The sequence below is a fragment of the Canis lupus genome, chromosome 22 (genome assembly GCF_048164855.1).
Source record: "Canis lupus baileyi chromosome 22, mCanLup2.hap1, whole genome shotgun sequence".
Classification (NCBI taxonomy): Eukaryota; Metazoa; Chordata; class Mammalia; order Carnivora; family Canidae; genus Canis; species Canis lupus.
Window position 1 is genome coordinate 173,379 of NC_132859.1, and position 20,407 is coordinate 193,785.

Genomic DNA, 20,407 nt, shown 5'->3' on the forward strand with positions numbered 1-20,407 from the left:
TTGCATTGTATAGAAATGAAACAGTCTTTTATTAGATGGCTTCCGTCCCCAAACTCCGAGTACACACCATTATGAGCAAAAGAGATGAAAAAAATCCTTTCCTCCTTTGGAAACCGTGCTATTAGCTGCTTTTCCAAAGTCGGCCGTTCTGATCTGGTCCTGACTGTTCACGCGAGAAGCGACGACTTCCTGAAATACGTCGAAGTCCCTTTCTCTTACCTGGACTGAAATTTTTTTTAATTTTAATTTATTTTAATTTTTTAATTTTTTAAAATTTATTTATTTTTATTTTTTATTTTTTAATTTATTTTTAATTTTTATTTAAATTTTTTTAATTTTAATTTTTTAAATGTTTTTTAAATTTTAATTCAAAAATTTTTAATTTTATTTAAAATTTTTTTAAATTTTTAAATAAAATTAAAATTTCAATTAAATTTTTTTTTAATTTTAATTTTTTGAACCACAGACCCGTCTCTCATCTTTGCAGGACAATGTATCTGGGTTGACCAGATGTTTTCTCAGTCTCATCTCTAACCAGTTTGTTCATGCCTTGTTCTAGTCCTGAAATAATCTTTTTCCTGGTTTTTGACCAGAGTATATGACAAAAAATCCACATTAAGGAACATTTCTGCCTCTTTGAGATTTTCATCTTTAGATCATTAGGATAAGCAGCCCCTGCCCCCCCGCCCAACCCCAATTTTTTTGATGACGACTTTATTTAAGAGCATGATCTTGAATTAAAAAAAAGAAAAAGAAAAAAAAAAGAGCACGATCTTGGGCTGCACATTGGTTCATGTGACTACTAACTGATCCAGATGAACTTTACTGGAATGTAAATACTGCAGCCGGAAGGCAAGATCAAAACCATTCCCCGTACAGAAATGTTAATCTTTCTATTGCCAAGGGGAAACACAGCAGTTTCACGTGTAAGGCGATTTCATGCATTTTTACATTAAGTAGAATCTTGTGTCCATTTCGTACGGCTGCGCTCGTCTACGACGGGGGTAGGTGACGGCCCGGGGTGCCCAGAACCACCTGGCGCTCCCGTCCCAGGGTCGGTCCCACCGCAGACGTTTGGGGGGAATCACTGTTCCGGCTACAAAATCAACCAATACCAAAACCACCTGAATTGTGTCACCAGGGGTGAAATGAAAACAGACGGCTTCTCCGCTTCCGTGTGTGTGCGGGACGCGGTGGTGGGTCTCACAGCTTCACGCGAAGGAGCGAGAGAGCGGGTTAAGCCTCGTGAGCAGTCAGACCGTCACAGTTTATTTTTTAATGAAACAGACTCTCTGGATTTCTTCTGAGTGTTGGGAAATCACTGGGTGTTTTCATAAAGAAGTCGGTCTTTTTTTTTTTTTTTTTTGAAGATTTTATTTATTCATGAGAGATGCAGAGAGAGAGAGGCAGAGACCCAGGCAGAGGGAGAAGCAGGCTCCACGCAGGGAGCCCGACGTGGGACTCGATCCTGGGTCTCCAGGATCACGCCCTGGGCCGAAGGCAGGCGCCAAACCGCTGAGCCCCCCAGGGATCCCAGAAGTCGGTCTTTTCTGACTTATGAGACTGCTTGGACTGTCCCCGGGTCCTCCTGTCCCTGCGTCACGCTGACCCGGAGCCCTTGGGGGAGTCTGTGTCTTCCCGACCTCGGTGGCAGCTGACCCGGAGCCCTTGGGGGAGTCTGTGTCTTCCCGACCTCGGTGGCAAATGGAGAGACTGATGGCACGTGGAAGAGCCTAGGCCCTTCGGGGTTCCCACGCTCTGGGCTGCGTCCTTGGCCGACTGGCCTCCCGCCGCCGCCAGCTCGGGCCCTCTCTCAGGCCGGGCCTGAAAATAGTCTATTTGCAGGAAACAGGGATCACCCATGGGTCAGATCAATCTTTTACGGAGTTTCTCTCACCTGGCCAGTCGATTGTTGGAGCCGATTGACCCAGAACCTTCTGGTTATTATAACCCCCTTCTGTCTCCACCCACGAAGGAAAACAATCATCTGTTACCCGGACGCCAGCGCGCCGACCACTTCCATCGGGCTCTCGGGGGCGTGGCCTGAGCGTCTGTATTTTAGAGTCTCTTCCAGAAGGTTCTAAGGTGCAGCCGGCGTTGAGAGCCGTGGAATCGGGTACTGGGACTTGGGAAGGAGCACAGGCCTGCAGCTCCCAGAGCCCAGCGGAGGCCCGTGAAGTCCTCCCCGAGCTCATCCTCCCTGTAAAGCAGAAGTTAAGGAAACAACCTCTCAGCATCGTCACAAGCGAGATGACGGGTCAGGCCCGTACCCTGCGCCACGCGTGCGCTCAGTGAGCGGAACGGCAGTTACCATCTCAGGCACCAGAAGGAAATCTTGGCCTTTCCGTGGAAATAGCATCAGAGGGGATAGAAGACGTCCTGAGGCCTCTTTGGTGAAATATCTCCATCTTGCAAGGGTCGGTTTTGGTTTCCATTGATGGAAAACAAACAGATCCCGGCTGAAGCCTCCTCGTGAAGGAATGAATGGGCTGCCAGCCTCGGGTCGGGTTTTTTGTTTGTTTGCTACGAAAAATACGCAGTCGGAGGGACCCACAGGTGCTCACGGCGCTCGGTGCCTCTATTTCTACCACACACCTGGGGCCCTGGGCGCCCACTGCCCCATCTGAACTAATCCAGGGGGAAGACCAGCTTTTCAAGGTTGCAGGGTTCGGGGTTCCGAGGGCAAAGTTAGGTCCTGCCCTTTCAGCCGCGTATCGAAAACTAACTTCCGATCCCATATACAGCGAATCCCAAAACGACTGAAAACCAAAACCAAAGCCAAAAGAGGGGCTCACACTTGGCGCCGAAGGCAGCGTTTCTCCTCAGCTCGGGTCTTTTTGTTTTGATTTTGGTTGGGGAGGGGAAAGCCGGCCTCACCTACCCCGCCACCCGCCCCTGGCCTGGCCCTCAGCCCCCTCCAGGCCCCAGCCTCGCCCCCCAGGCCGCCCCCAGCACCCCCAGCCTCACCACCCAGGCCGTCTCCCCCTTTAACCCCCCAGCCTCGCCCCCCAGGCCGTCCCCCCCTAACACCCCAGCCTCGCCCCCCAGGCCATCCCCCCCTCTAACCCCCAGCCTCACCCCCCAGTCCGCCCCCCCTCTAACCCCCCAGCCTCATCTCCCAGGCCGACCTCCTCCAACCCCCCAGCCTCACCCCCCAGGCCGTCCCCCTCCAACTCCCCAGCCTCACCCCTCAGTCCGCTCCCCTCGCCCCACAGGCCTTCCCCCTCACCCCCACCCCCCCACAGATCCCGGCCTCGCCCCCCAGGCCACGGGCATGTGCGGACCTGTCTCGGGCATGACCTGGGAGCAGCTGCTGCCGCTCAGCCCTGGGAGGGAGAAACCCGAGCTCCCGCCAGAGCAGCCCGAGCTGGCAGGTCCCCAGGGGGGGCGGGGGGGGGTGCCCCAGGAGCCCCCGAGCTCTGCGTCAGTTCTGCGTTTCTGAAGCGTCTGAACCTGTGCAGGAAGCTTGGGGGGTAGATGCATCTGGGGGGGCGGGAGGGGGCGGTTCATTGTCAGCGGTGTGGGGGGGTGTTCTTTTCTTCTTCCTTGTCTTTTCCCATTTCTGCAGGGATTTGGCGACCTACAAAGGCTGAGGGATGTGAGCCCCCCAAAGCTGATCCCGAGGCGCCTCTACCTGCGGGCGTTGAAGCAAAGCGGTGGCTCCTTCCTGGAGGCCTCCTGGGTGCAGGTGCCCTGGCCTCGCAGCAGCCCAGGCGTCCTGGGATCGGGAGTGCGGGCCCTGCCGTGGAGACCCGGGAGGCTGCAGGTGCCCAGCTGCGTGCCCGGGTCACAGCTGGCGAGGGGCAGGCGGGTCCAGATCACCCCAGCGTGCAGGTGGCACCCGCTGTGCTCCCCAGGCCCTCTGTCTGCTGTCCCTGTCCCCGCCATTGCAGCCATGGCACGGGACAAACCTGCTCTGCACAGGAGGGACGTCGGGGCAAGTCAGGGCCTTCCTGGAAGTCGTGACCAGGCCACAGGGCTGGGGTGCAGGGGCGGCGGGTTAGGGACCTCCGGCTGCTTAGTGCCCACTGTCGCCCTCAGGGTGGGCTGCCCGGCGGCGGGACCTGCTGCAGAGGGTCAGCCGGGCAGCGGCAGGCGGTGGGGTCGGTAGCCAGTCTGCTCCCCGAGCGTCAGTCTGCCAGGAGAAGGGAGGCTGAGGGGACTTGACGCCTGGCATCCGGGCCGGGGCCTCCCCTGAGGGTCGGGGGTCGGGGTAGGGGGCCGGGTGGCAGCTTGGAGGCCTCCTGCTCTGAGGCCGGGGGGGCCGATCTATTGAGACAAGGTTGGCGGGACCGTCAAGGGGTTGGAAGCGGTGCCCTGCCCGGGGCCGTCCCCATGGGGTGTGGATGCCTGTGGGTGCACGGGCCCTGACCGGGTGCTCTTGGGGACAAAGCCCGGGTTCCAGGACAGTCTGGGGCTCATCTCCCTAGGGTGTGGGGGAGCTGGCGCCCGGCCCCGCACACGCACAGCCCGCCGGGGCCCCTCCCACGGACGCCGACGGCCCTCAAGGCCAACAGCCCCCGTGGTGCCATCGTGCCAGCCGAAGGCCCGAGCGTCCGCCTTCCGCTGCAGTCGCCTCTCCGGGACCCTCGGTCCCAGAGCCTGGCTCGGAGCCGCACACGGAGGGAGCACCCACACCCACCTTCCAGAGACGTCGAGAAGGGCCCAGAGCCACCCCGGGGCTGGACCTCGGCCGCCTGGACTCGCGCGGGGCCTTCCAGGCCAAGCCACGCACCACGGTTTTCCTTCAGGTGGAGAAAGCGCCGGCGGGTGGCACCTGCGTGGCTTTTGCGGGTTCCCACAGGCTCCGCCACTGACTGGCTGCGTGACCCTGGGCAAGTCACTTAGCCTCGTCAGCCACAGGGTGGTGATACCTAGAACGGCGGCAGCGGGGTGGGTTGTTGGAAGAGTTACACTGACTTAACCAACGTACGACGTCTGTCCCCGGGAAGGGCTTACTGAGCACTGGCTGGCTCCTGCCCCCACTACGAGTCGGATGACGAAGCAGCCCCGCGGCTCCCCGGGCCTCCCGCGTCTCGCTGTCCTCGCGGGTCAGCCTGGCGCGACCCCGTCTGTTTAATAGGGTTGCCATGAGGATGACGTAGTGCCGACACCTCCCGCGAAGTGCATCGTAGGTGACTATTCCTTATGTGTTGCTTTAGCCTGGATTATCTGCGGGGGGGTGACTTGATTTTCAACCCCAAACGAGCCTCAAGACACGGGTAGCCCCGGGGGGCTCATCGGTTTAGCACCGCTTTTGGCCCAGGGCGTGACCCCGGGGTCCCGGGATCGAGTCCTGTGTTGGGCTCCCTGAATGGAGCCTGCTTCTCCCTCTGCCTGGGTCCCTGCCTCTCTCTCTCTCTGTCTCATGAATAAATAAATAAAATCTTTAAAAAAAAAAAAAAAGAGCCTCAAGACAGTGACCACGGCCGGCGCGGGTGCCTGGACCCTGCTCGCCGGCCTCAGCCTTTCCCAGCTATAAAGTGGTCCCATAATAACCACTCCTGGAAGCTCAAGGACGTTACAAGGGAAAAATATACAATAACATACAAAGACTTTGAGCTCCTCTGAAGAGAGACGCACATAAATGGAAGGTGGTGCTCCAAGGTGGAGTAATCACGGGTTTCTCTCCCCTCTTTTTATTTAATTAGGAGAAAACCAGTCATTAGGAAGCCTGGTCTTGTTAAAGCTGTGGCCTGGGAAATCGTTCTCTTGGCACCTAATCAGGACTGGTGACCTGGCAGGTTTCAGCGGGGGACCGTCCCCCAGGCTCCGTGACAGGTCTGCAGATTGTGAGGACGGCCACGGCCCGCGGTGGCGGACGGTGGCTGGCGCAGAGCTGCAGGGGGGCCTGCTGGGCATCTGCTCCTGAGGAGGCTCAGCCAGGAGACCCCCCAGCTACACGACCCCCCACCTCGTCTGCGTGGCTGCCACAGACCCGCCCCACTGGGGTGACCTCAGGGCTCTGAATGCACCTTCCATTTGACCTTGTGCCCCTAACTCAGTGCCCAGAAAAGGACATCTGCCCCCAAAGTGGGTCACAGCCGAGTAGGCCCCAGGGCGTGCGCCTGCCCCATGGTGGGCCCCGTTCAGAGGCAGCCCCCCCGCTGCAGAGACTCCCCTGTGCAAGTCCTAACCTGCCCGATGTCCCGGATCCTCCTGCAGGAGGCCTCGCGCAGTCCTCCGGGTTGTCCCCGTCCTCTTCCTCTTCCGGACTCTTCGGGTGTCGGGTGTGCTCTGTTCGTGGGAGCCCAGGGAGGAGAGCAGGTGAGCAAGAGGCCACCCCCAATGGCATGGCTGGAAGTGCCAGCAGAATCAACTGTGCCTCTGGGAAGGGAAGGAAAAATGAAGAGATGAAAACAGAGACTCTTAATCATAAGAAACAAACTGAGGGTCACAGGAGGGGAGGGGGTTGGGGAAAAGGGTCCCTGGGTGGCATGGCCAGCCGCGTGCGCGAGCCGTCCAGCGCCTGGGTGTTACCTCCAACACTCTTGAATTTTACCTCTGAATTAAATTTCAAAACAAGAAACAAAACAAAAAAAAAAGAATTAACTGTGCCGACCTCCCCTGGCGGCGTCCACAACACCAGCAGGAGGCTTTCGGGAAAACCCCGAGAGGAGCAGTCCTATTTTCTGTTTATTTTAAACACACAGAAAATATCATAATAGCTGCACACGGAGCCACCACTCAGGTTGCCCGATGCTAACGTCCGACCTTAAATATCGTCTATACGTGTTCTCTAAAAGAAGCGGAAAAAAAAAAAAAAATAAACAAACAAACAAATAAATAAATAAATAAATAAAAGAGGCGGAACTTGCAGATGCAGCGAAGGCCCCCTTTTCCCCCGGGGTCACTGCTTTCCCTCCCTCCTCGGGGTCCCCACATCCCTTTATCATCTCACAGGGCCCTTTACCTGCATCACGGGTGGGTCTAGGTGACCCACAACCCGCTGCACTGTAGTACGGGAAGTGTAAATCCGTGCACGCACGTCTTCTCGCGCACGCCACGCACCGCAGCGACCCAGGGAGCACCCTGACCCCGTGTCCCCGGCTGCTGTGCCACCACCCGCCTCAGCCGCCATCATCTCGCACTGGGACCACTTGCTCCCGACCACAGCCGTCCAGGCGAAGTCGGCTCGCATTACCCCTTGGCTCAAACCCGCTAATGGGTCCTGATTAGCCTCGGAGTCAAAGTCCAAGTCCTGGCGGCCCACGCGGCCCTGTGTGGCCTCCACCCTCCTCGCCGTCCCCCCAGCCCCTGCCCCCCCCTGGGCTCCGGCCACCCCGCGGCCCTGCTTGGCCCTGGCCTGCGTGCTCTCTGGCTCTGGCGCCTTCTCCACTTGCCCGCCGGGCAGACCCTCACCTGCTTCAGTTCTTCGCGGACTGTTCGCTCCTCGGGGAGCACAGCCCGGCACACCCTGTGCCCAGATGCGGCCTCTCCCCCGCTGACGGCTCTCTTCCCTGCTGGGTTGCTCTTCTCCCACGGCACTCGCTTTCTGGCAAATTAAGCCTTTCTTATTACACTTGTTATTTATTGCCTATGTTTTCCTGCTGGGATGTGAGGTCAGGTCCCCCCAAAATGGGAATTTCTATTTTTGCCCACGGATGTTTCCTTGATCCCTACAATGGTGCCCAGCACGTAGGTGCCCCGTGCTTGTTGAATGATGCAATGAATGAAGGATTGAATGACTGGATGAATGAATCTGAGCATTTCATGCTGGAGAGGGTCCAGAACTTTCATCAGATTTTCCCAAAAAGGATGGGGACCACGGTCATAGGAAACCAAAAAGTTTGCTGGAAATGTTGGCTTGCCAGGTAGCCTGCCGAAGGGAGCAGAGGTCATGAGGAGGTCGTTCTCCTTCCCTGACGCGCGTCCCCTGGAGAACTACCATGGTAATAACTGCTGGGACCTCCTTCCGCAAGCTTGGCACCGAGTGTCCCTGGAGCCAGCCCTGGCCGATGAGGTGGGGAGCCAGGGATGCCGCGCTGGAGAGTGTGGGCAGGAGCTTTGGCAGTGGGCCGGCTCCGGAGAAGCTGTAATTTTCTTTACCTCTTCTGTGTCTGGGGGCAGAGGCTGAACGTGGCCAGAGCCTCCTGAGCTTCCTTGGGTGAGCTAGGCAAGGTGCCCAGACCAACAGGAGCTGCTTCCTGCCTTGTGGGCTCCGAGCCGAGGCAAGGAGCAAGGCCGGGAAATCTTGTAAGAGCCCCAAGGAGGGGAGACCAGACATCGGCCTTTGATGCAGAGAGACCGAGAGAGAGATAATAGGTGAGTGGAGGTGGGGGGGGCACCTGGAAAGCAAAAAGATACCCAAGGCCATCTGGAGGTGATAGTGGGAGTGGATTGGAGGTGAGTCAGCCCGCTCTCAGGGTAGTTAAAAGACAAGTGGGTAATTGTGGGTGCAGCCGGCGGGTCACACACAGAAAATGAGGAACAAGTGGTTAATTGGGCCCACAAGCCCAGGATCCCGCCTGTAATTAGCAAATTGCAGGGCTTTGATATTTGCTTTGGGAACAACTTATGTAGTAAATTGTAGGGAGCCTGGGAGGTGACCCTGTGTCTCTACTCCCTAAAGTATTTTCTCACAAACACTTGTAGGCAGTGCACACGTGAACAGAAGCCTGGCATCGGGGTGAGGGTGCTTGCACCTTCCCGCAGGCCGACGCAGCCGCAGGTACTTGCCGTGTTCCCCTTTAGTCTTGTTTACTGTTTTGCCAGCTCAGGCTGAAGTTGAGGCCGCTTTCCCGGGCATGGGCCCCCCCTGCTCACGCACGGTTTCCCGTCTTCCTGTGAGCCACAGCCCGTAGTGCAGAGCTCCTGGCCAGAGATGGACCTCAGGGGGCTGTGGGGAATTCCAGCGCAGGTGCCATTCCGAGGGCCGGGGGAGACCAGCATCCCAATGCTGCTGAAATGTGTCCACGGAGACAGCCCGTGCTGGTCCCGGATCAGAGACCGGCCTTCACAGGTTCCTATCTGTGTTCACCACTGCAAGCTTCCGAGGGATTCTAACTCCAGCAAAGCGGGGAAGTATAGGGAAGTTGCTTTGGGAGTACCTTGGTAACACCTTATAAATGGACCACAGGTGCCCAGAACCTGGTGAGGACATGTTTGGGAAGAATACTATGTAAAAGCGTCGGGAGACCTGGGTTTGAGTTTGGGTTCTCGCCTCTTTGTTGGGTCTTGTCCAGTTACTTAAATACATGTGCTTCCTCTTTGTCATTTATTGGTCTATTTTTATTGACTTATTTTTCTCTTGGTTATGGGTGAACATTTTCTTGCTCCTTTATGTGCCTCATAATTTTTTAATTACGTGGTAGATGCCGTGTGACTGTCTCGTTACGTATTTGGACTTTGCTATCTTCGTTTAGTTAGGCTTCGTTTCGGCAGGCAGTTCATTTACTCCTGAAATGGTTTGATCCCTTTGAGTCTTGGCTTTAAGCGTGGCTATGCGGAGTCGACAGTAACCTTCAGTCCAACAGTGGTTCAGCCGCTTTGCTCAAAGATGACTCCTCTGGGGTCTCGGTTGAATGCCCCCGGCGTCACCAAGGCCTCACTCACCCCCTTGGCTGGTGAGTACACCACCATTTCCATACCTTGTGAGAGCCGTGGGTCATTCCGCTCACTACTCTCTGGTCATTTCTTTTGCCTGGTCTGTGGAATTTCGCATTATACACACATGGCCTGATATTTAGCGGACTCATGAGGGTATCTCAGCAGACAGATGATGTTCTTTTGCTGGGTAGCTCCTCTCCTTTCTGGAAGTGTTATCCTGAACTCCCGGCCACCTCAGCTTCTCCATCCCCGGCCTCTGTCTCCCCTCCTTAGCATAAATCAGGGTTATTTTAAGGCTCAGTTCATTGATTCTTTCTCTTGGGAATCACAATTTTACTCTATTTCCCAGTGTCTTCAAGTGGTTGTAATTCTACCAAGACTAGAAGCTGAAGTCTTCTCAAGTTAATAAAAGTACAGTTTCCCCAAAGTGAAGAGACAAGCATAGCAATATCTGCCTCAAAAGTTTATTGTGATAACTAAAACACAGAATAGATCACAAAGCATACACCGTAATGCATGAAATGAGCAATGAAGCAGAAAACAAGAACAGTCAATAAATATTAGCTGTACCTTCATTTTTCTTTGACATCAAGAGTATAAATGGATTTAGCAATTTCATGAAATTGTAGAATTTTAGGGCTACGAGGGATTTACTTCAGAGAAGATGAGTTGGTCCAAATGCCTCATTTTACAGATGAACAGAGAGAGGTTTAGTGAGGAGGAGTGATTTTCCCAAAACCTCATGGCCAGTTAGTAGAAGAAAGACTGGAATTCAGGTGTCCTGGCCTCTAGCCCACGGGGCATCCATTCATTCCGCCCATTTATTGAGTATTTACTAAGCTCGGAGCGCTGAAACAACTGCTGTCTTGCCTCTAGAGGATGTCCTGTTTTGCAGAAATGTTTAACATTTGATTTTGGAAATTTATGGTAGGCTCAATAAATCAGCATATAATTTTGGGGCTTCTCAGGAGTGGACGGAGCTGAATGGTGGTGACTGCAGCAGCCTCCGTTGTCCCACGCAGAGACGCTGTCCCTGGGGATATGGCCGATGAAGCGTGGGGAGGGGGCAGGAGCTGCGTGTGCAGGATGTGGAGGGGCGTCCTGAACCAAAGGGCAGCATGAATCAAGGGGATGACACCGGGATACGGCTACCGTGGAATTTGTGGTTCGGAGTTGTGGAGACTCTGGCTCGCAACAGCAGGGGTGACCGGGAGACTGGGCGGTAACGCAGGACGTGCCGACTAGGAGGAGACGCTAGACGCCTTGGCTCCCGGGCCTAAAGTCGGAAACGACTCCGTGGGTTGCGGGAGTGACTGCGGCTTCGCAGGCGAAAGGCTTACGTGTTCAGCTCTGTGTCTGCTTCCTCCGGTTAGCACAGAGGGCGGACGTGACGGGGGTGAGACGGGAGTGGCCAGGACACTGGGATAGTGGCCCAGGTGACAAGGATAAGGGACGAGAGAGAACGGAGGCCCCGGCGGAGGGTGACTGGAGGAGGAAGCCTCGGTGCACAGTGCTGACGCCCGTCGGCTGACTGACGCGGGGGCAGGGGCGGCCTGCATGCCCCCCGGTGTCCAGGCCTGTGCAGGGCGGGGGACGGCGAGGCACCGCAGAGTCTGGGCATTGGCTCACGCGAGCTTGGCAAGCAGAATCCGGGCGTTCATGTAATTCAGTCTGCATTTCTTTCCTGGATGTAGAAGGATGAGGGCAACTATTCCTTGGGGTTCTCGTAAGGACCCCCGGGTTGGTGTGTATGGAAGCTTCCGGGCCGCGTTAGCACGTGGCTCCCAGCTAACGTTCATTCCACCCATCCGACGATTTATTAGATCCATGCAAGTTTGGAAGGAAACAGCCCATTTAGGACCATATCAGACATTTCAAACCCATTTTGAGGAAAGAGATTACGGCTGAGGTGTCTCCGCGGGGTCAGACCTCTCCGGGCCGCTGGGCTGGACTGTAGTTCGAGGCCGGAGAGTTGTCTCCAGGAGGCCTCAGGTCCGCCCCTTGCCCTTCCTTTCATTACCAACCCCCACTGCAGGCCGCTTCTGGGTCTCTAAGGTAGTGAATGATGAAGAAAGGAAGACAGACACACAGACAGACAGAAGGAGAGAAAGAGAGGAAGAAAGGGAAAGAAAGAAGAAAGGAAGAAAGAAGAAAAAAGAATAAGAGAAAAGGGAGGAAGAAAGAAAATGGAAGGAAGGAAGGAAAGAGGGGCGCCTGGGGGGCTCGGTCACTCAGCGGCTGCCTGCGGCTCAGCTCACGGTCCAGGGTCCCGGGATCGAGTCCCACGTTGGGCTCCCTGCGTGGATCCTGCTTCTCCTTCCTCCTGTGTCTCTGCCTCTCTCTCTCTCTCTCTATGTCTATCATAAATAAATAAATCTTTTTTAAAAAATTTAAAAATAAAATGCAATATCCAAGTGACCAGAAGTCTCGTGTCCTGGAGTCTGCAGTGAGCTGCTGGCTTCGCCGGCTCGCTGCCCCCAAATCCCTCTGTGACGGGGCTCAGCCGCCTGGAAAGCCGGCCCCGATGTCGCCTGCAGCACCGGCCTCCCCCCGCCATCCGGGGTACGGAGAGCCTGCTGGTGGCTCTGCACCGGGCATCGTCGGCCGTGCTTCGGTACTGACACCTGCTGCGCCCAGACTTGGCTGTGGGCCCGGCCTTGCCCACCCGCCTCTTCCAGAGTCACCCAGACGTGAGGGCTTGGAAGGCGCGGCGACGAGCCCGGGGCTCCAGTAGGTTCCGTGTGCCCAGGCCCCCTCTCGGAGGTCACGCTGTGGGCGTACCCGACTGTGCGTCTACACAGCCCATCGCGGGCCTGGAATGGGCAGCAGAGGCGCAGGTGCCTTGGGTCGTGGATTCTGGGCCCGAGCCCGCAGTGCTCTGAGCCGGGATGCTGCGGGAACCCAGGTTTCCGGGTGCTGCCGGCCGGCTTCTCGGGGTCGACTGTACGACTGCGGCCGCACGCTGGGTGCTCGGCCTCCGGGAGACACCCGGGCTGGGCGGGGGCGTGGATCAGGACGGAATGCGACGTGTTGGGGTGACCCAGTCCCCAGGCTGGGCTGTGGCGACCATTTTATAGGAAGCCTTGGCCGAGCTCCCTGGCGTCAGTCTCCCCCCAAATGCATCATTTTACCACTTACTAGCACGCGCACGTGTTCCCTGACCTGACCTTCAGGGGAAACTGTGGCACGTGACACCATGGCACCCACGTCCTGGGGAGGAGCTGGGCTGGCAGAGCTCGGGGACCCGCTCCAGGTGGCAGAGGCCAGTGAGGGCTCCGGGTCGCACCCTCTGTTCAGCATCTCCTATTGCCTCCCGAGAGACCGCGGCATGACCGAATGACCGACCCGGAGACCCCGAGGCCCTGGCTGCTGGAAGCAAATGGTTTTTCCAGGCCCGTGGACACCTCTGCTCCCGAGACTTAAGGTCCGTGGTGACAGGTTGCGAGATCCACCCACGCCATCCCCTCCAAGCAGGGCAATGAAAGGGGCCACGGCCTGATGACCCCTTTAGGACCAGATGGCAGCTTCATTTAAGAGAAATTCAGGAAAAAAACAGGAGGCAAGGTGAGCAGCGTGCATGGCTGCGTGTCCGCAGGCTTGGGCTCCTGGCTGCGTGCGCCGTCGTCCCCCCACCCCGGGCGGCCAGGCAGGGGAGCCGGTGAGCACGGACAGCTGTGGGAGTCACGGGACGGCGCGGGCCCCCTCCCCACCCTCGCGGTAGGAAGGGGAAGCATGACCCATTTCCTCCCGGGTAAACATTTTCACAGGAAGCATTTATCACATGTCAGCAGGGGCGGCCGAGGGGTCTGGGATCCGTCAGGCGAGACCTGCCTCACTCCCGCTCCCCCACAAAGGCGGCGGTTTGCTCCTGCACACCCCACCCTCTGCCCCGTCCCCTCCTCTCTCGGCCGAGCCCAGGGCCAGGGTTTCCGTCGGGCTGGGCACCTGTGCGGTGGCTGGTGGCCCACATCCTCCCAGAAGAACCCCTGATAAGGGAACGACTGGACGGGCCTCCAGCCTCCAGGGGAAAGGGCCGTCGCCCCTCCTGGGAGGACTGTGCCCACCTTGGGGTCTGAGACCGGCTCCCTGCTCTGGGGGCCTGGCAGCAGCGACTCTGCCGGCTGTTTGCAGGCTGGGGTGGGGGAGGGGGTGGCCGCGGGCCTGCAGGTGGGCTGGGGGGTGGCCACTGGCCAGCAGGTGGGCTAGGGCTGGGAGGGCCCTCCTGGGCTTCAGGCTGCACCCGACCTGCTGACGCAGGGGAGAGGCTGTCCCTCGCATGCCTGCTTTCCCCCGAGCGCCAGCTGCCATCCTTTCTTGGAGGAGCAGTGAGTGGGCCCTGTGCCTGCTGCCTCCCCGCTGCCTGTCGGCCGTGTACCCGAGGCCCCCTGTCCCTCCGTCGCTCCTCCGCCACATGTCCCAGGCGCCCCCGCCGTCCCAGGCCTGAGGACGCGAGACGCTGCAGCACAGCTCAGCCCTCTGTGCCCCGCCCCCCCCTCCCCCCCCCCCCCCCCCGCCCACCACCTCGCGGCCCTCCTGCGTCCTCTGGGCCCAGGCCGCTGCTCCCCGACTGCCTGTGCAGCCCAGCCCCCCCCCCCCACTCACCCCGCGTGGCCCTCGACAAGGACGCCGCAGCTTGTGCAGGGCCGTCGCTGGGGCACAGTTGACAGGCCTCTGGGATCCTCAGAGAGGCTCCGTCGGGGGGATGAGCTCATACCGGGCAGCTTGGGGCCCAGAGAAACGCTGGGAAGTCTTCCCGGAGGAGGAGGCGCTTGGGCCAGGTGTTGAAGGAAGCAGGACCCCGGGGTCCCGGGGAGGTGGGTCCCAGGGAAGTGGCTGGAGGCCTGTTGCGAGGGCAAAGGAAACCACGTCAGGCCGGGGTGTGCGGCCCGGGTCCTGGGCTGTGGGTCGGGGCCCCCGTCATACCGTCGGTGACGCCCCAGGACCATTTCCTCATGGACCGTGTGTTGTTCGAATTTCACAAATATAGGGCAAGTCAACTAGAGCGAGAACGGTTGTGCCCAGGTTCCGGGTGAGGACGTCGTGACGCAGAGAAGTAAAGGGCTTTGCCTGGGTCCCTGGAGGCGGCCGGTGGGGACGGGGCTGCTCGGCTCTGAGACCTGAGCACGTTGTGCGGCGTGCGGGGACGCCCCCCAGGCAGGTCCGTGGAGCCAGGAGGGCTTCACCTGGGCCTCGGCTGATGCTGCGGGGACACTGGCCACCACCCTGCGTCCCCAGAGGCCCTGTGCTCCTACTGAATGGTCTCGAACTAGTTTTTTTTTTAAGATTTTATTTATTTATTTATTCCTGAGACCCAGAGAGAGGCAGAGACACAGGCAGAGGGAGATGCAGGCTCCTTGCGCGGAGCCCAAGGCAGGACTCGATCCCAGACCCTGGGGTCACGCCCTGGGCCGGAGGCGGCTGCTCCCCCGCGGAGCCCCGGGCGCCCTGACCCGCCTTCTGTGAGCGCCTCTTACTCAGGGGCTCTGGACCCCGGTGTGACCCTGCGCCGCCCTTGCCTGTGGACCTTCAGTAGCTTCGCGGCCCCTCAAAGGCCCCACCCAAACCCCCGCCCTGCTCTTCTCTCTCGTGGGACGCATCCCCCCGTGGCCTCCCCCAGCCCCTTCCGCGCCGCCCCCTTGGCTTCCCGCGTGTGTCTGCAGAGGTCCGAGCGCCAGCTGCGCGGCCTAGTCCACGTGCGGAGCCCGAGGTGGTTCCACAGCAGGTCTCACCCAGCGCTGCGCTGCTGGCGGTGCAGGAAGGACTCCCGGTGGCTGGTCGTGGCCGGGGCCAGGGTCTGTCCACCCCCATGGCCCTCCAGGGGCCTGCCCTCGCCGCCCGGGCGCCTTGGCCTCTGCTGCGCTCACGGGTGCCCCGCGCATGTCCTTCCCGCATGCCTGGCGCTGCGGTTCCCGGCCCGTCAGCCTCCTGACGCAGTTTAGGCTCCGGAGGGACAAGGCCTTGTCGTGTCCGGGGCCACGGGAGCGTCTGTGGCGGCAGTGGCGGGCGGAGTGGGCTCGGAGGCCCCGGGGCAGCTCGGCCGTGGTGTTGGGCGCTGACGGCAGGTGCTGCACGGCCTCCCCACTTCCCACCGCTGACACGGACGGCGGGCTGGCCTGTGAGGGGTCCCGGAGGCTGCAGGCCCACAGGCGCTGGGGGGCATCTGGAGGGGACGCGCTACTGTCCGGTCGCCAAGCGTCAGCGTGCCACCCACAGCGGCTTCTCGGGGCCCAGGGCAGCTCTGCGCAGCCCCTTCTGCCACGGCCCCTCCTCGGAGCATCCTTTTCCTTTTTTCTTGAAAATGCCCCTCCCCCCCAGTTGCACAAGCTCCAGAGACTTGGACTGCCGAACCCAGTGGCCCCAGAGTTAACCCTTCCCCGGCGAGTGTCCCCGTGTCCTCGGCCCCAGAGCTGGGACCTGTGGTCACCGTGGCCTCCCCAGGGCTCCCAGGTCACTGTGAGCCTGTGCAGCCATGGGCCTGACGCCCACACGCCACCTCCGTCGCTTGCCACCTGCACCCACTGGCCGGGCTTCTCAGGCCCGCAGGCCTCCCTGTCTGTGCTGAACCTTGCACGTCCCCCTACATGTGTCCCACCAGACCCCCCTCGGGGCCACCTCGCTGAGTGAAGGCCCACTCCGGCTTCGGGCGTCCAGGCCTCCCCGCCCAGAGCTCGGCCCCTAGCCCATAACCCCCAACAGCCTCCGACCCCATGTGCACAGGCCCCGGGGCTAGAACGGCCGGCCTGTCCCTGTGTGGGAAGAGGGAACCGGAGGCAGCCGGTATCCTCAGGGAAGCTACGTCATTTCCACCAGCAGCTGCTCGGAGGCCACCGCACACGCCACTGGTTGGTTCACGACCCCAGCAGCCCCGGGAACCACTTGGGGCCTCCCACTCCAGGGGCCTGATTCCATCGGGCAGATCCGGCCTCGGCATGAGCAGTGGGCTCCCCAGCGGCCTAACATGTGGCTGCGACTGGAACCATGGCTCTGGGACGTGCATCCTGCGGCCCTGACGGTGACCGAAAGGAGGGGGGAGGGTGGCACGAAATGAGCTGCAGCGAGAGTGAGTGACCGGCGGGGTGCTGCGGCCTCCCCAAGGGGACCCAAGGCCAGGGCTGCAGTGCCCTGCCCCCCCCAGGGGAGGCGACCCCGAGCCCAGGGGGGCAGCAGAGGGTCACGCAGCCCCCACCCAGGATGCGAGCTTTAGGGTGGGAGCAGGGCTGGGTCTTCCTTACTAGCTGCACCCTAGGCCGGGCCCAAGGCCGGCGCTTGCGGGGAGCTTGGGTTGTTTGGAGCCTGAATGCCGGTGGTGCCCGGGGTCTCTGAGCTGGGGCTGCGCGCCCTCGTCCTCTGGCTGCTTAGACGCCCGCATCCACTCACCGCAGCCGCTTCTGCCTCCTGCAGGTCAGGCTGGTCAGCACGGGGCTGCCCCTGCCAGTGTGGACCCCCCACCCCTGACTCCCTGAGGCCTGGTGCAGGGCCCCCCCAGGACCCAGAGCTCGGGCCATCTGCCATGGGGGCCGCGTGTGCAGGGCCTGGGGTGGGGGGTCAGGCGCGGCCATCAGGGCACCTGCTCTGGAGGTGCGGGTGGGACACCTCCGGGACCCCCACCTGGACTCTGCTCCCTTGCACTGCTCGCCGCCCCTCGGCATCTGTTCCCCCTTCCAGGCCGGTCACTGACCCGAGCCCCACCACCACCCCGACATTGCCCCCAGGAGCTGTTCCTTCCTCACCGTCTTCCCTCCTCTCCTCCTCCAGGCTCAGGGGAAGCCCACCGACAGGTGTTTACGGCCCCGGGGCAACCTTACTGCACCCCGAAATGAAGTTCCTTGTCCTACAGGGACCAGAGGGAAACCATGGGGCAAGAATGAACTTGAAGGGCAGAGGCCGGGTGCTCAGCACAGGGCTCAGCGCGAGGGTCTGCTGGACCCTGGGCAGGGCCTTGTCCGCCGGCTGGAGCGCAGCCGCCGTGGCACCCCACGGCACCCCACGGCACCCCGAGACACCCCATCCTCGCTGGCCCTGGGCAGGTTGAGGCCCAAGGGCCCACGGAGCGGTGGATGGGGCTGCGCAGCCGGTCGCCCAATCTGCCCCAGGACCCCTCCGCCCCGGCAACTGCCCCTTCACCTTCCCAAGCCCTGGCGGCCCTTGTCTGATGACTGGGGTCCCCGGGCGTCCACGTGGCTGGAAGTGCGGTGGGAGTGGCCGGGCGGGGGTCAGGAGGGCCCGCCCTTCAGGCACCTCGAGGCCTGAGCTCGTGCTTCTCGGCTCTGAGCGCCTGTCCTCCCAGCACCGGTGGGGTCAGGATGTCCCCGGCAGCAGGGGCAAGGGGGGGACCCCGCAGCAGCAGAGGGGAGGCTGCCGGGCAGGGGCGGCGGGGCGGTCGGAGGCGGGTGAGCCAGCAGCCGGGGTGGGGGCAGAGGACGCAGCGGGCGTCGGGAAGGGCTGGGGCGGGGGAGGCCGAGCCGCCCTCCCAGGAGTGTCACTGACCCCCAGGGACGCCCAGCAGCCGTCCCCACGGCCGCTCATCTGCACAGCAGCCTGTTCTTGCACAAAGGGAAGCAGCCCAAGCATAGGGCGCCCCCGGGGACACCCCTGCCTTAGGGCGGGGCACGGAGAAATTGGGCTGAAGCCCTCTCGATGCACCCCGACCCGCCCCGCGGTCCACGCAGCCTGGCCTTCCCCTCGCCCCGCGGCGATGCCCCGCCCCCGAGACAGGAGCCAGGGTGCGGAGGAGGCCGCGTCAGGGGCTGACACGGGCACCGCTGAGAGCACTGTGCTGGGGGTGCAGGTCCCCGCACTAGACGGTGCTTCCTGGCCGCTTCCCTGGCTAAGCCATCGGGGACAATAGGGAACGACAAGGGGCTTTGTCTTGAGTCCCAGACACGGGCAGGGTGGACCTTCCCTGCGGAGGGGTGAGGGGCCACAGGGCAGAGGGCGCCACGCGTCTGCCCCCCACCACGCCCGGGTGGTGTCTGGAAGGGTGAGGACTGCTGCGGGTAAAATGGAAGTCTGGGGGTTGGAATGGGAGTCAGATGAAGCTTCCTGGTCTCAAGGAGGTGAAGCCATAAAGCTCATCCCCCAGAAGGCTCCTGGCGGCTTTGGGGCATTGGACCCCCTCTGCAGGGCTGTTCTCTGGATGCCTTTGAAGTAAAGGGATCACAAGGGCCTGGACCCCATGTCCAAAGCGTGGCTGGGGTGGGAGGGGGGGCAGAGGGGTGCCTGGGCGCTGCATCTGAGGTTGGGTGCACCCCTGGGACCATGCACACAGGGAAAGGGCGCAGGGGTGTCTGTGGAGCTCCAGATGGCAAGGTCAGCCGAGAATCCCAAGGCTGGAAGGGCACTTAGGTCAAGTTGGTGTCCGTCCACTGCTGATAGCTGGGCCTGCTGGCTTCCTGGACGAGGGGGGAGGCCCCGGGGCGTGTGGTGACAGGTTCTCCAGGGAGCCGTTGGCAGACCCGGGCCGGAGCAGACTGCACTCAGCCCAGCACTCTCCTTGGCCGTGTGGATGTTCTCTGCCTCAGGGCTCCACCCTGCGCCCTGGGGCCTGCCCTTAATGCTTGTGCTCTGGGACTCGTCCCCAACTCTGCCGTGTTTGGCAAATCTCCCAGTCACATCATCGTCACGCAACCAAGCCCAGGTAGGAGCATGACCCGGGCTCCTGGGGAACCAGCTGAGGCCTCCAGTTGACCCTTCTCTGCCAAACCAGCCCCTGCCTCGGGAAGAAGAGGAGGCTGGGGAGTTTACATGGCTTAACCGCGTCCACGAAGGTTTGGCCTAGGCCACCAGTCTCTCCCAAAGCGCCCGGGAGGACCGTGAAGAAGAAACGCCCTACATGAGGAGCCTTCCGGAGGTCTCACTGCTTCCATCCCGCACCAATCCACAGGACGCGTTTAAGAAAAAAACCCCAAAAAGTTGAGATGCCTGTGTGGCTCAGCCAGTCAAGCGACCAACTCCTGATCAGCAGGGGGTCTGCTGGAGACTCTCCCTCCCTCTCCCCCTGCAACCCACAACCCCCCACCACCCTCGCACACTCTCTCAAATGGAGATATATGTCTAAAAAGAAAAGAAGAAAACAAAAAGAAGAAAAAGATTGAAAGGAGGCTAGACAAGGGGCTGCCCCGGCGGGAACAGGCCCCTGGGATGGCAGCACAGGGCGGAGGCGCCCACAGAAAGTCCCCCAGGGAGCGCCCTTTCAAAGGCTGTTTGCTCCCCCTAGAAGTTTAGGGCAGACACACCCTTCAGGTCCTCCTGCCCCTACAAGGGGAAGACCTGGGTTCTGAGAAGGGAGAGACCAGTTGGCCGCCAACCGCAACCTGGCACCTCCCTGCCGGGGCTCCGCTGCTCCCATGGGCTGTTTGCGCAGTGACCAGCGGGCCGCAGCCCCGCATGGCTCAAGCAGCGAATGCTGGCCGCCGCCGGGCGACCCCTGGGCTGAGGGTGGCCCGATAGCACGCTCTTTTGTTTGGGGGCTCACACAACCTTTGGGCTCCTGTGGGAGGTCGGGGAAGCCATAGCTGCCGAGGCAGGGGTCCGAGCCCGGGGAAGTGGGTGGGTGGGGAGAGGTTTGCATGGTTAGCCCTGCCCCCCGGCACCCCGGGGACACCCCCTTCCACAGCGGAGGAGCTGCCGCGTGCTCAGGAGGGGCTCGGGCTGCACGGAGCCCTGAAAGCCCTGAAAGCCCTGAAAGTGGAGGTGATGTGGCCACCTGCTGGGGGGCAGGCCGAGGCCGAGGAGGAGGAGGGTGCAGGCGCAGGAGGAAGGGGTCCCCATCCACCAAGGGACCAGTGTCGCCAGCCTTAGAGCTCAGCGTTAGGGATCCAGGCCATGCAGGCACATGGAAGGTCCTGACTCAACCTCT

At 60.5% G+C, this 20,407-nt stretch overlaps 1 long non-coding RNA gene across 4 annotated transcripts; it reads right to left on the bottom strand.

Annotated features, from left to right (window-relative positions):
* LOC140613756 (uncharacterized) lies at positions 1 to 7,495 on the bottom strand. 4 transcript variants are annotated; one of them, XR_012014600.1, is made up of 8 exons: positions 7,363 to 7,495; positions 6,138 to 6,327; positions 4,643 to 4,874; positions 3,912 to 4,135; positions 3,635 to 3,739; positions 2,312 to 2,523; positions 1,694 to 2,200; positions 1 to 1,643 (listed from the first exon to the last, which is right to left on the bottom strand). It is a non-coding gene; the product is annotated as an uncharacterized lncRNA (long non-coding RNA). The 4 variants fall into 4 exon arrangements; XR_012014601.1 differs by having other exon boundaries at positions 1,694 to 1,835; positions 1,995 to 2,200; positions 3,635 to 4,135; XR_012014602.1 differs by adding an exon at positions 4,960 to 5,172 and having other exon boundaries at positions 3,635 to 4,135.
* Between the last annotated feature and the right edge of the window lie 12,912 nt (positions 7,496 to 20,407).